This window comes from Salmo salar, unplaced genomic scaffold, assembly GCF_965601325.2.
Source record: "Salmo salar unplaced genomic scaffold, fSalSal1 ptg000377l, whole genome shotgun sequence".
In the NCBI taxonomy this organism is placed as follows: domain Eukaryota; kingdom Metazoa; phylum Chordata; class Actinopteri; order Salmoniformes; family Salmonidae; genus Salmo; species Salmo salar.
The window spans coordinates 220,001-231,143 of record NW_027675365.1 but is presented as its reverse complement, the minus strand read 5'-3'; the positions used below and the strand labels follow the sequence as shown (position 1 = coordinate 231,143).

General features: G+C 44.6%; 1 long non-coding RNA gene across 1 annotated transcript; it reads right to left on the bottom strand.

Annotated features, from left to right (window-relative positions):
• Nucleotides 1–4,992: 4,992 nt before the first annotated feature.
• On the bottom strand, nt 4,993–8,742 carry LOC145875858 (uncharacterized). The gene is made up of 3 exons (XR_014391361.1): nt 7,251–8,742; nt 6,905–6,951; nt 4,993–6,520 (listed from the first exon to the last, which is right to left on the bottom strand). It is a non-coding gene; the product is annotated as an uncharacterized LOC145875858 (long non-coding RNA).
• Nucleotides 8,743–11,143: the final 2,401 nt, after the last annotated feature.

Sequence of the window (11,143 nt, the reverse complement as noted above, 5' to 3'; positions counted from 1 at the left end):
TCACTCATACCGCCAAACATACCCTTGTAAAACTGACCATCCTACCGATCCTCGACTTCGGCGATGTCATTTACAAAATAGCCTCCAATACCCCACTCAATAAACTGGATGCAGTCTATCACAGTGCCATCCGTTTTGTCACCAAAGCGCCATATACTACCCACCACTGCGACGTGTACGCTCTCGTTGGCTGGCCCTCGCTTCATACTCGTCGCCAAACCCACTGGCTCCAGGTCATCTACAAGACCCTGCTAGGTAAAGTCCCCCCTTAATTCAGCGCACTGGTCACCATAGCAGCACCCACCTGTAGCACGCGCTCCAGCAGGTATATCTCTCTGGTCACCCCCAAAGCCAATTCCTCCTTTGGCTGTCTCTCCTTCCAGTTCTCTGCTGCCAATGACTGGAACGAACTACAAAAATCTCTGAAACTGGAAATACTTCTCTCCCTCACTAGCTTTAAGCACCAGCTGTCAGAGCAGCTCACAGATCACTGCACCTGTACATAGCCCATCTATAATTTAGCCCAAACAACTACCTCTTCCCCTACCATATTTATTTATTTATTTATCTCCTTTGCACCCCATTATTTCTATTTCTACTTTGCACTTTCTTCCACTACAAATCTACCATTCTAGTGTTTTACTTGCTATATTGTACTTACTTTGCCACCATGGCCTTTTTTGCCTTTACCTCCCTTATTTCACTTCATTTGCTCACATTGTATATAGACTTATTTTTCTACTGTATTATTCACTGTATGTTTGTTTTACTCCATGTGTAACTCTGTGTTGCTGCTTTGCTTTATCTTGGCCAGGTCGCAATTGTAAATGAGAACTTGTTCTCAACTTGCCTACCTGGTTAAATAAAGGTGAAATAAAAATAATTACATTGTTTAAGTTTCTTTCCCACGAGATTAGGCTTAGAGAAGAGGTATCGTGTGGCCACAGCTTTGTATGTGGAACTTTCCCAGGAAATCAGACACTCTTTTTAAAGAGTACATCAATACCTCCTTGAGAGGCGAGCAAATGGCTTCAGGATATCCTGCATCAGCCACAGATCAAGAGAGCAAAGACAGATACATTCAGGACTATCATGAAAAGGGAGCATACGTCTTGACCCTGACAGAATAGAGGTCATCAAAGCCAAAAGAAATGTGTGTAAACTTCTCTTGAACAGTTTCTGGGGCAAATTTGCTCAGAGAAGTAATATATTAACATCAATCATTAAAGATCCCGAATAATTATTGTAATACATTTTTTTCAGACCAATATGTAATTACTAATTTTTAGTTCTTGAATCAAGACATAGCTCTGGTGTAATGGAGACGTAACAAGAAGAGGGTTCTACCAGCTCCTACCACGGCCTATGGACTATATACCCTCATGGAGCAGCTGCAGAGGAGGGGTCTACCAGCTTCTACCACGGCCTATGGACTATACACCCTCATGGAGCAGCTGCAGAGGAGGGTTCTACCAGCTTCTACCACGGCCTATGGACTATATACCCTCATGGAGCAGCTGCAGAGGAGGGGTCTACCAGCTTCTACCACGGCCTATGGACTATATACCCTCATGGAGCAGCTGCAGAGGAGGGGTCTACCAGCTTCTACCACGGCCTATGGACTATATACCCTCATGGAGCAGCTGCAGAGGAGGGGTCTACCAGCTTCTACCACGGCCTATGGACTATATACCCTCATGGAGCAGCTGCAGAGGAGGGTTCTACCAGCTTCTACCACGGCCTATGGACTATATACCCTCATGGAGCAGCTGCAGAGGAGGGGTCTAACAGCTTCTACCACGGCCTATGGACTATATACCCTCATGGAGCAGCTGCAGAGGAGGGGTCTACCAGCTTCTACCACGGCCTATGGACTATATACCCTCATGGAGCAGCTGCAGAGGAGGGGTCTACCAGCTTCTACCACGGCCTATGGACTATATACCCTCATGGAGCAGCTGCAGAGGAGGGTTCTACCAGCTTCTACCACGGCCTATGGACTATATACCCTCATGGAGCAGCTGCAGAGGAGGGTTCTACCAGCTTCTACCACGGCCTATGGACTATATTCCCTCATGGAGCAGCTGCAGAGGAGGGGTCTACCAGCTTCTACCACGGCCTATGGACTATATACCCTCATGGAGCAGCTGCAGAGGAGGGTTCTACCAGCTTCTACCACGGCCTATGGACTATATACCCTCATGGAGCAGCTGCAGAGGAGGGGTCTACCAGCTTCTACCACGGCCTATGGACTATATACCCTCATGGAGCAGCTGCAGAGGAGGGGTCTACCAGCTTCTACCACGGCCTATATACCCTCATGGAGCAGCTGCAGAGGAGGGTTCTACCAGCTTCTACCACGGCCTATGGACTATATACCCTCATGGAGCAGCTGCAGAGGAGGGGTCTACCAGCTTCTACCATGGCCTATGGACTATATACCCTCATGGAGCAGCTGCAGAGGAGGGGTCTACCAGCTTCTACCACGGCCTATGGACTATATACCCTCATGGAGCAGCTGCAGAGGAGGGTTCTACCAGCTTCTACCACGGCCTATGGACTATATTCCCTCATGGAGCAGCTGCAGAGGAGGGGTCTACCAGCTTCTACCACGGCCTATATACCCTCATGGAGCAGCTGCAGAGGAGGGTTCTACCAGCTTCTACCACGGCCTATGGACTATATACCCTCATGGAGCAGCTGCAGAGGAGGGGTCTACCAGCTTCTACCATGGCCTATGGACTATATACCCTCATGGAGCAGCTGCAGAGGAGGGTTCTACCAGCTTCTACCACGGCCTATGGACTATATTCCCTCATGGAGCAGCTGCAGAGGAGGGGTCTACCAGCTTCTACCACGGCCTATATACCCTCATGGAGCAGCTGCAGAGGAGGGGTCTACCAGCTTCTACCACGGCCTATGGACTATATACCCTCATGGAGCAGCTGCAGAGGAGGGTCTACCAGCTCCTACCACGGCCTATGGACTATATACCCTCATGGAGCAGCTGCAGAGGAGGGGTCTACCAGCTTCTACCACGGCCTATGGACTATATACCCTCATGGAGCAGCTGCAGAGGAGGGGTCTACAGGCTTCTACCATGGCCTATGGACTATATACCCTCATGGAGCAGCTGCAGAGGAGGGGTCTACCAGCTTCTACCACGGCCTATATACCCTCATGGAGCAGCTGCAGAGGAGGGTTCTACCAGCTTCTACCACGGCCTATGGACTATATTCCCTCATGGAGCAGCTGCAGAGGAGGGGTCTACCAGCTTCTACCACAGCCTATATACCCTCATGGAGCAGCTGCAGAGGAGGGGTCTACCAGCTTCTACCACGGCCTATGGACTATATACCCTCATAGAGCAGCTGCAGAGGAGGGGTCTACCAGCTTCTACCACGGCCTATGGACTATATACCCTCATGGAGCAGCTGCAGAGGAGGGTTCTACCAGCTTCTACCACGGCCTATGGACTATATACCCTCATGGAGCAGCTGCAGAGGAGGGGTCTACCAGCTTCTACCACGGCCTATGGACTATATTCCCTCATGGAGCAGCTGCAGAGGAGGGTTCTACCAGCTTCTACCACGGCCTATGGACTATATTCCCTCATGGAGCAGCTGCAGAGGAGGGTTCTTTACCATGACACAGACTCTGTGGTAGATGTAAGCAAACCTGGTGATTGGAACCCCTCTCTCAGCAACTATTTGGGTGGTTTAATGAGTGAACTCGAAGATGGTGACCATATTATTTCAATAACATGATACAATTTAACATTTGTGACATTCTTTAAACATTTGATGTGAGCATACACATTGATTATAGAGTCTTAAAGGATATATACTTAAACACTTTTCTAACAAAACGATCTACTGTCCTATCATTACTTCTTAAATCATCATTATAAAGAGATACAACATCTTCAAAAGAAACTCCACGGGCTCTTTGGCCACAGGTAGAAAACACAGTGTTGACCACAGGTAGAATACACAGTGTTGACCACAGGTAGAATACACAGTGTTGACCACAGGTAGAATACACAGTGTTGACCACAGGTAGAATACACAGTGGTGACCACAGGTAGAATACACAGTGTTGACCACAGGTAGAATACACAGTGTTGACCACAGGTAGAATACACAGTGTTGACCACAGGTAGAATACACAGTGTTGACCACAGGTAGAATACACAGTGGTGACCACAGGTAGAATACACAGTGTTGACCACAGGTAGAATACACAGTGTTGACCACAGGTAGAATACACAGTGTTGACCACAGGTAGAATACACAGTGTTGACCACAGGTAGAATACACAGTGGTGACCACAGGTAGAAAACACAGTGGTGACCACAGGTAGAATACACAGTGGTGACCACAGGTAGAAAACAGTGTTGACCACAGGTAGAATACACAGTGTTGACCACAGGTAGAATACAGAGTGTTGACCACAGGTAGAATACACAGTGTTGACCACAGGTAGAATACACAGTGTTGACCACAGGTAGAAAACACAGTGGTAACCACAGGTTGTTGAAAGGTTATATTGTACTTCTTTGAAGCTGTAGTAGATCTTTGATCCATTTTTGTTTAAAAACTGTTTACTAAATGGGGGGAAATTAGAAAATGTGGGGGGAAAGCCGTAGGAATCCAAAAAAGTGAAATGAGAAAATCCGGGGGGGGAAAATGATGAGATTTTTCTACCTCCTTCGTCATCTTCTAATGTGACAGCTAACCAATGTTCACCAGGCAGGTGTTCAGCATGGGTATTGACAATGAACATGGCCGGTTGCTCCTGCCATTTCTCAATAGGTAGTTCATCACAAGCCCAAACTCCACAAAACAGTTTTCCGGTCAAGGGGTTCATGAGACCTTCTAGCTCTTGGGTATTCATGTTTTGATCAATGATCCTTAACACAGTGGGGGGGAAAGTATTTCATCCCCTGCTGATTTTGTACGTTTGCCCACTGACAAAGAAATGATCAGTCTATAATTTTAATGGTAGGTTTATTTGAACAGTGAGAGACAGAATAACAACAACAAAAATCCAGAAAAATGCACGTCAAAAATGTTATAAAATGGTTTGCATTTAAATGAGGGAAATAAGTATTTGACCCCTCTGCAAAACATGACTTAGTACTTGGTGGCAAAACCCTTGTTGGCAATCACAGAGGTCAGATGTTTCTTGTAGTTGGCCACCAGGTTTGCACACATCTCAGGAGGGATTTTGTCCCACTCCTCTTAGCAGATCTTCTCCAAGTCATTAAGGTTTCGAGGCTGACGTTTGGCAACTCGAACCTTCAGCTCCCTCCACAGATTTTCTATGGAGGTCACTCCAGGACCTTAATGTGCTTCTTCTTGAGCCACTCCTTTGTTGCCTTGGCCGTGTGTTTTGGGTCATTGTCATGCTGGAATACCCATCCATGACCCATTTTCAATGCCCTGGCTGAGGGAAGGAGGTTCTCACCCAAGATTTGACGGTACATGGCCCCGTCCAACGTCCCTTTGATGCGGTAAAGTTGTCCTGTCCCCTTAGCAGAAAAACACCCCCAAAGCATAATGTTTCCACCTCCATGTTTGACGGTGGGATGGTGTTCTTGGGGTCATAGGCATCATTCCTCCTCCTCCAAACACGGCGAGTTGAGTTGATGCCAAAGAGCTCCATTTTGGTCTCATCTGACCACAACACTTTCACCAGTTGTCCTCTGAGTCATTCAGATGTTCATTGGCAAACTTCAGACGAGCATGTATATGTGCTTTCTTGAGCAGGGGGACCTTGCAGTCGCTGCAGGATTTCAGTCCTTCACGGCGTAGAGTGTTACCATTTGTTTTCTTGGTGACTATGGTCCCAGCTGCCTTGAGATCATTGACAAGATCCTCCCGTGTAGTTCTGGGCTGATTCCTCACCGTTCTCATGATCATTGCAACTCCACGAGGTGAGATCTTGCATGGAGCCCCAGGCCGAGGGAGAGTTACCATGGTTATTATTATTTACAGGGACACTGAGGAGTCAACATAATGAACTCTAAACACTGGATAGAGGGGCTCAGTGAATGTGGAGGTGAATGTGATCAGGTGGGTCAGTGTGTCAGAGGAGGCTCTATAGAAGGACAGAGTGCCGGCTGACCAGTCCAGATACACTCCTACTCTGTGGGGGCTGGAGGAGGGGACGTCTATGGTAGTGGGATGATTATTATGCCAGGCAGAGTATCTGTTTTCAGAGCAGAACAGACTCCAGGACTTGTCATTGTGTCCAAGACAACAGTCATCACCCCATCCTCTCCTGTTGATTCCTTTATATGTCACTCCTATATAAGCCCCTCTCCCACTCCACTCTACCTCCCAGTAACAGCGCCCAGTCAGACCCTCTCTACACAGCACCTGTCTCCAGTCCTCAAATCTCTCTGGGTGATCAGGATACGGCTGCTCCTCTGTCCTACATGTCACCTTTCTGTTCTCCTCAGACAGAGAGAGGAGTCTGTTTACTGTGTTTGGGTCCAGTGTGAGATCACAGACATCTGATGGATGAAACCAGACACAATATTAGAAATCATCATCATTCACATTAGAATGTTAACTCACTTTTCACTAATTCATTTAATGTAGATGTTTCTAGGTATCAAAAGGAGAAGTTAAGGTAACTTGAGACTTGTTGAATGATCACATGTTATACTGTATGGTAATATAAAAACACACTTATTCACATTAATTACACACACACACACACACACACACACACACAGTCAAAGCAACTCTTTGTAAACGTTGGTGTCCCTGATTTCTGCTTCTGTAGAACTACAGATGATATTTAATATGACCAAGTCAGTAATGATGGTGGACTTTGACTTAACTTGAATTAAGACTTATTCTTAGTCATATTCTTCACAGCAGTCAACACTCACATTTTCTAGGCCCAGGTTTCATTCTGTTCTCTCCACCATGTTCCACACTGTAGCAGTAAGCAGAAAAACAGACAGTCATTGAGGGATACACCTGAACTCTCTCACACACACACACACACACACACACACACACACACACACACACACACACACACACACACACACACACACACACACACACACACACACACACACACACACACACACACACACACACACACACACACACACACACACACACAGTTAGCATATAACTTTGTCCAAGTGGAGTTCAGAATGTTTGTCTTAACTAGCCTGAAAAGTCCAACATGTCTGATATGAACATTGACATAAACCCTCTACATACTTGAGTTTCTCCAGTCTGCAGTGTGGATCCTCCAGTCCAGCAGAGAGCAGTCTGACTCCTGAGTCTCCTGGGTGATTGTAGCTCAGGTCCAGCTCTCTCAGGTGTGAGGGGTTTGACCTCAGAGCTGAGACCAGAGAAGCACAGCCTTCCTCTGTGACTAGACAGCCTGACAGCCTGCAAAGAGTCAAATCAAATTAAAACCACACTGCTATTCTTTGGTGGTGAAAATAGTGGCAGTATATTTCTTCAACATATTCAGATATATCAGTCATGAAACCTGCGATATCTATTCAGAAATTAATGTATCATATTATAAATGACAAATTATCAAAGTATTGCCTGCAGATAGAAACATGAATAATACAAATATTTGAGAAGACTGACCAGACCAGTTTAAAAGCAGTTTCATATGAGGTGAGAGTATATAATGTCACCTTTTATATGAGGATATTTTCATTCATTTCTGTTTCACCATTTAGAAATAAAAGCACTTTATGTATCTTGTAATACACTATGAGTATTAAAATAGTCAAAAGATTAGTATTTGGTCCCATATTCTTTGACTGCAATGACTACATCAAGCCTGTGACTGCCATGATTGAGAAAGATCATGAATGATAATGAGTGAGAAAGTTACAGAGGCTACAACAAAACATGCTAACCTCTCACCATTACCAATAACAGAGGCTACAACAAAACATGCTAACCTCTCACCATTACCAATAACAGAGGCTACAACAAAACATGCTAACCTCTCACCATTACCAATAACAGAGGATACAACAAAACATGCTAACCTCTCACCATTACCAATAACAGAGGCTACAACAAAACATGCTAACCTCTCACCATTACCAATAACATAGGCTACAACAAAACATGCTAACCTCTCACCATTACCAATAACAGAGGCTACAACAAAACATGCTAACCTCTCACCATTACCAATAACAGAGACTACAACAAAACATGCTAACCTCTCACCATTATCAATAACAGAGGCTCATTCATCATCATTAACGATTCATTCATGTTTATTCATAATCATGGTATCATCCACATGAATGTAGAAGTGTTCAGAAACATCTTCTATTCTTACTGACAACACAAGTGAAGTGACTCCAAAATGACAGGACATTATTCACCATTAATTTACTATTAGGAAAAATATAATCTAAAACACAACCCAATTTAAAACTGTAAGCTTCACTGTCCAAACACATATGGTGTGGACTATGTGTGTCTGGTAAACACATGTGGATCTGGTGAACAGTTATCACTTGTTGACCAACTACAGGAATACTGACCTCAGAGTCTCCAGTTTACAGTGTGGATCCTCCAGTCCAGCAGAGAGCAGCTTCACTCCTGAATCCTTCAGGTCATTGTTGCTCAGGTCCAGCTCTCTCAGGTGTGAGGGATTTGACTTCAGAGCTGAGACCAGAGAAGCACAGCCTTTCTCTGTGACTCCACAGCCTGACAGCCTGCAACAAGATCATCATGACTTCACAAACACACTGTTAATTTAACACCAGTAGCGTAGAAGGACAATGGAAGATGCATTTGGTTCATATTCTCAAACAACATATAGATTTACCTTCCGTCTCCTGGAATTGTATGGTCATATTGTAATACTAGATTGAATATCTGATTCAATATGTTATGCAATATAATATTATATACATATTGTAATACATATAATATTTCTTCCTGATGATTACTTCTTATATGGCATTTTATTTACTCACAGAACAGCTCTGGAGGCTTTGACCACTGGCAGCAGCCTCAGAAGACCTTCCTCTGATCTGGAGTATTTCTTCAGGTCAAACACATCCAGCTCCTTTTCTGAAGTCAGCAACACAAAGACCAGAGCTGACCACTGTGCAGGTGACAGGTTGGGTTTTGAGAGACTTCCTGAGCTCAGGTAGCTTTGGATCTCCTCCACTAGAGAATGGTCATTCAGTTCATTCAGACAGTGGAACAGATTGATGCTCCTCTCTGGAGAGGGATTCTCCCTGATCTTCTCTTTGATGTACTTGACTGTCTCTTCATTGCTCTTTGAGCTGCTTCTTGTCTTTGTCAGTAGACCTTGTAAGTCCTTCTGATTGGACTCCAGTGAGAGGCCCAGAAGGAAGCGGAGGAACAGGTCCAGGTTTCCTGTCTCACTTTGTAAGGCTTTATCCACAGCACTCTTGTAGACAGTAACTTCAGGCTCGTCTTTTGTTTGCAGTTTGTTCATTACATTCTCATTGTTGTTGATGAATGAGAGGAACACATATACAGCAGCCAGAAACTCCTGAATGCTCAGATGCACGAAGCAGTACACCTTGTCCTGGTACAGAACACATTCCTCTTTAAAGAGCTGTGTGCACAATCCTGAGTACACCGAGGCTTCATTGACATCAATGCCAGCCTTTTTCAGGTCTTCTTCATAGAAAATCAGATTGCCCTTCACTAGCTGTTGAAAAGCCAGTTTTCCCAGTGACAGAATGCTCTCGTTATTCAAGTGTGGATCTGTCTCTTCTTTCCCAATATACTTTTCATTCTTCTGTTTGGTATGAAACACCACAAGGTGTGTGTACATCTCAGTCAGAGTCTTGGGCATCTCTTCTCTCTTATGTTTCAGCATGTGTTCAAGGACCGTTGCAGAAATCCAACAGAAGACTGGAATGTGGCACATGATGTGGAGGCTCCTTGATCTCTTTATGTGTGAGATGATTCTGTTGGCCAGGTCCTCATCGCTGAATCTCTTCCTGAAGTACTCCTCCTTCTGTGGGTCATTGAACCCTCGTACCTCTGTCACCTGGTCAACACACCCTGAAGGGATCTTATTGGCTGCTGCAGGTCGGGTAGTTATCCAGAGGAGAGCAGAGGGAAGCAGATTTCCCTTGATGAGATTTGTCAGCAGAACATCCACTGAGGTTGACTCTGTGACGTCACAACAGATCTTGTTCTTCTGGAAGTCTAGGGGCAGTCGGCACTCATCCAGACCATCAAAGATGAACAGAACTTTGTACTTGTCGTCGTTGGAGATTCTTGATTGTTTGATTTCCATTGAGAAGTGATAGAGAAGTTCAATCAAAGTGTGTTTGTCCCCTTTCATCAAATTCAGCTCGCGAAAAGGGAATGAAAATACAAATTGGACATCCTGATTTGCTTTTCCTTCAGCCCAGTCCAGAATGAACTTCTGCACAGAGACTGTTTTTCCAATGCCAGCGACTCCCTTTGTCAGCACAGTTCTGATACGTTTGTCTTGTCCGGTTAAGGGTTTGAAGATGTCGTTACATTTGATTGCAGTCTCTGGTCTTGCTTGTTTCCTGGTTGTTGTCTCAATCTGTCTCAGCTCATGTTCATTATTGACCTCTCCTGTTCCTCCCTCTGTGATGTAGAGCTCTGTGTAGATCTGATTGAGAAGTGTTGGGTTTCCTTGTTTAGCGATCCCCTCAAATACACATTGAAACTTCTTCTTTAGATTAGATTTGAGTTCACGTTGGCAAATCACAGCAGGATCATCTGAATGAAGAAATAACACAGAGGATATTAATATTACATCTGTTTTAATGCCTACAGTATTGTAGGACTGTTATAAAGTTTAAATTATAATCATTTATACTCTTAACTGGCTGTATAAATGTTTTCATAATGCATTACAGACTGGTGTGACTGATTATATTATTATTGGTATTATTGATGGTATTATTAATGTTGTCTCTCTCTGTCACTCTCTCTAAATTAATCAACACAACACATCCCTTCTGCTACTTAATGAGGTCACTAGGTGTTGTGTTAAGGCTGCTACAATATCATTGAGTTACACAGCTACTTTAGCTACAGCTTTTAAATGTTATAAAACAGCATTCAACATGAGGCAGACAGATCTTACATTTCTCCAGTGT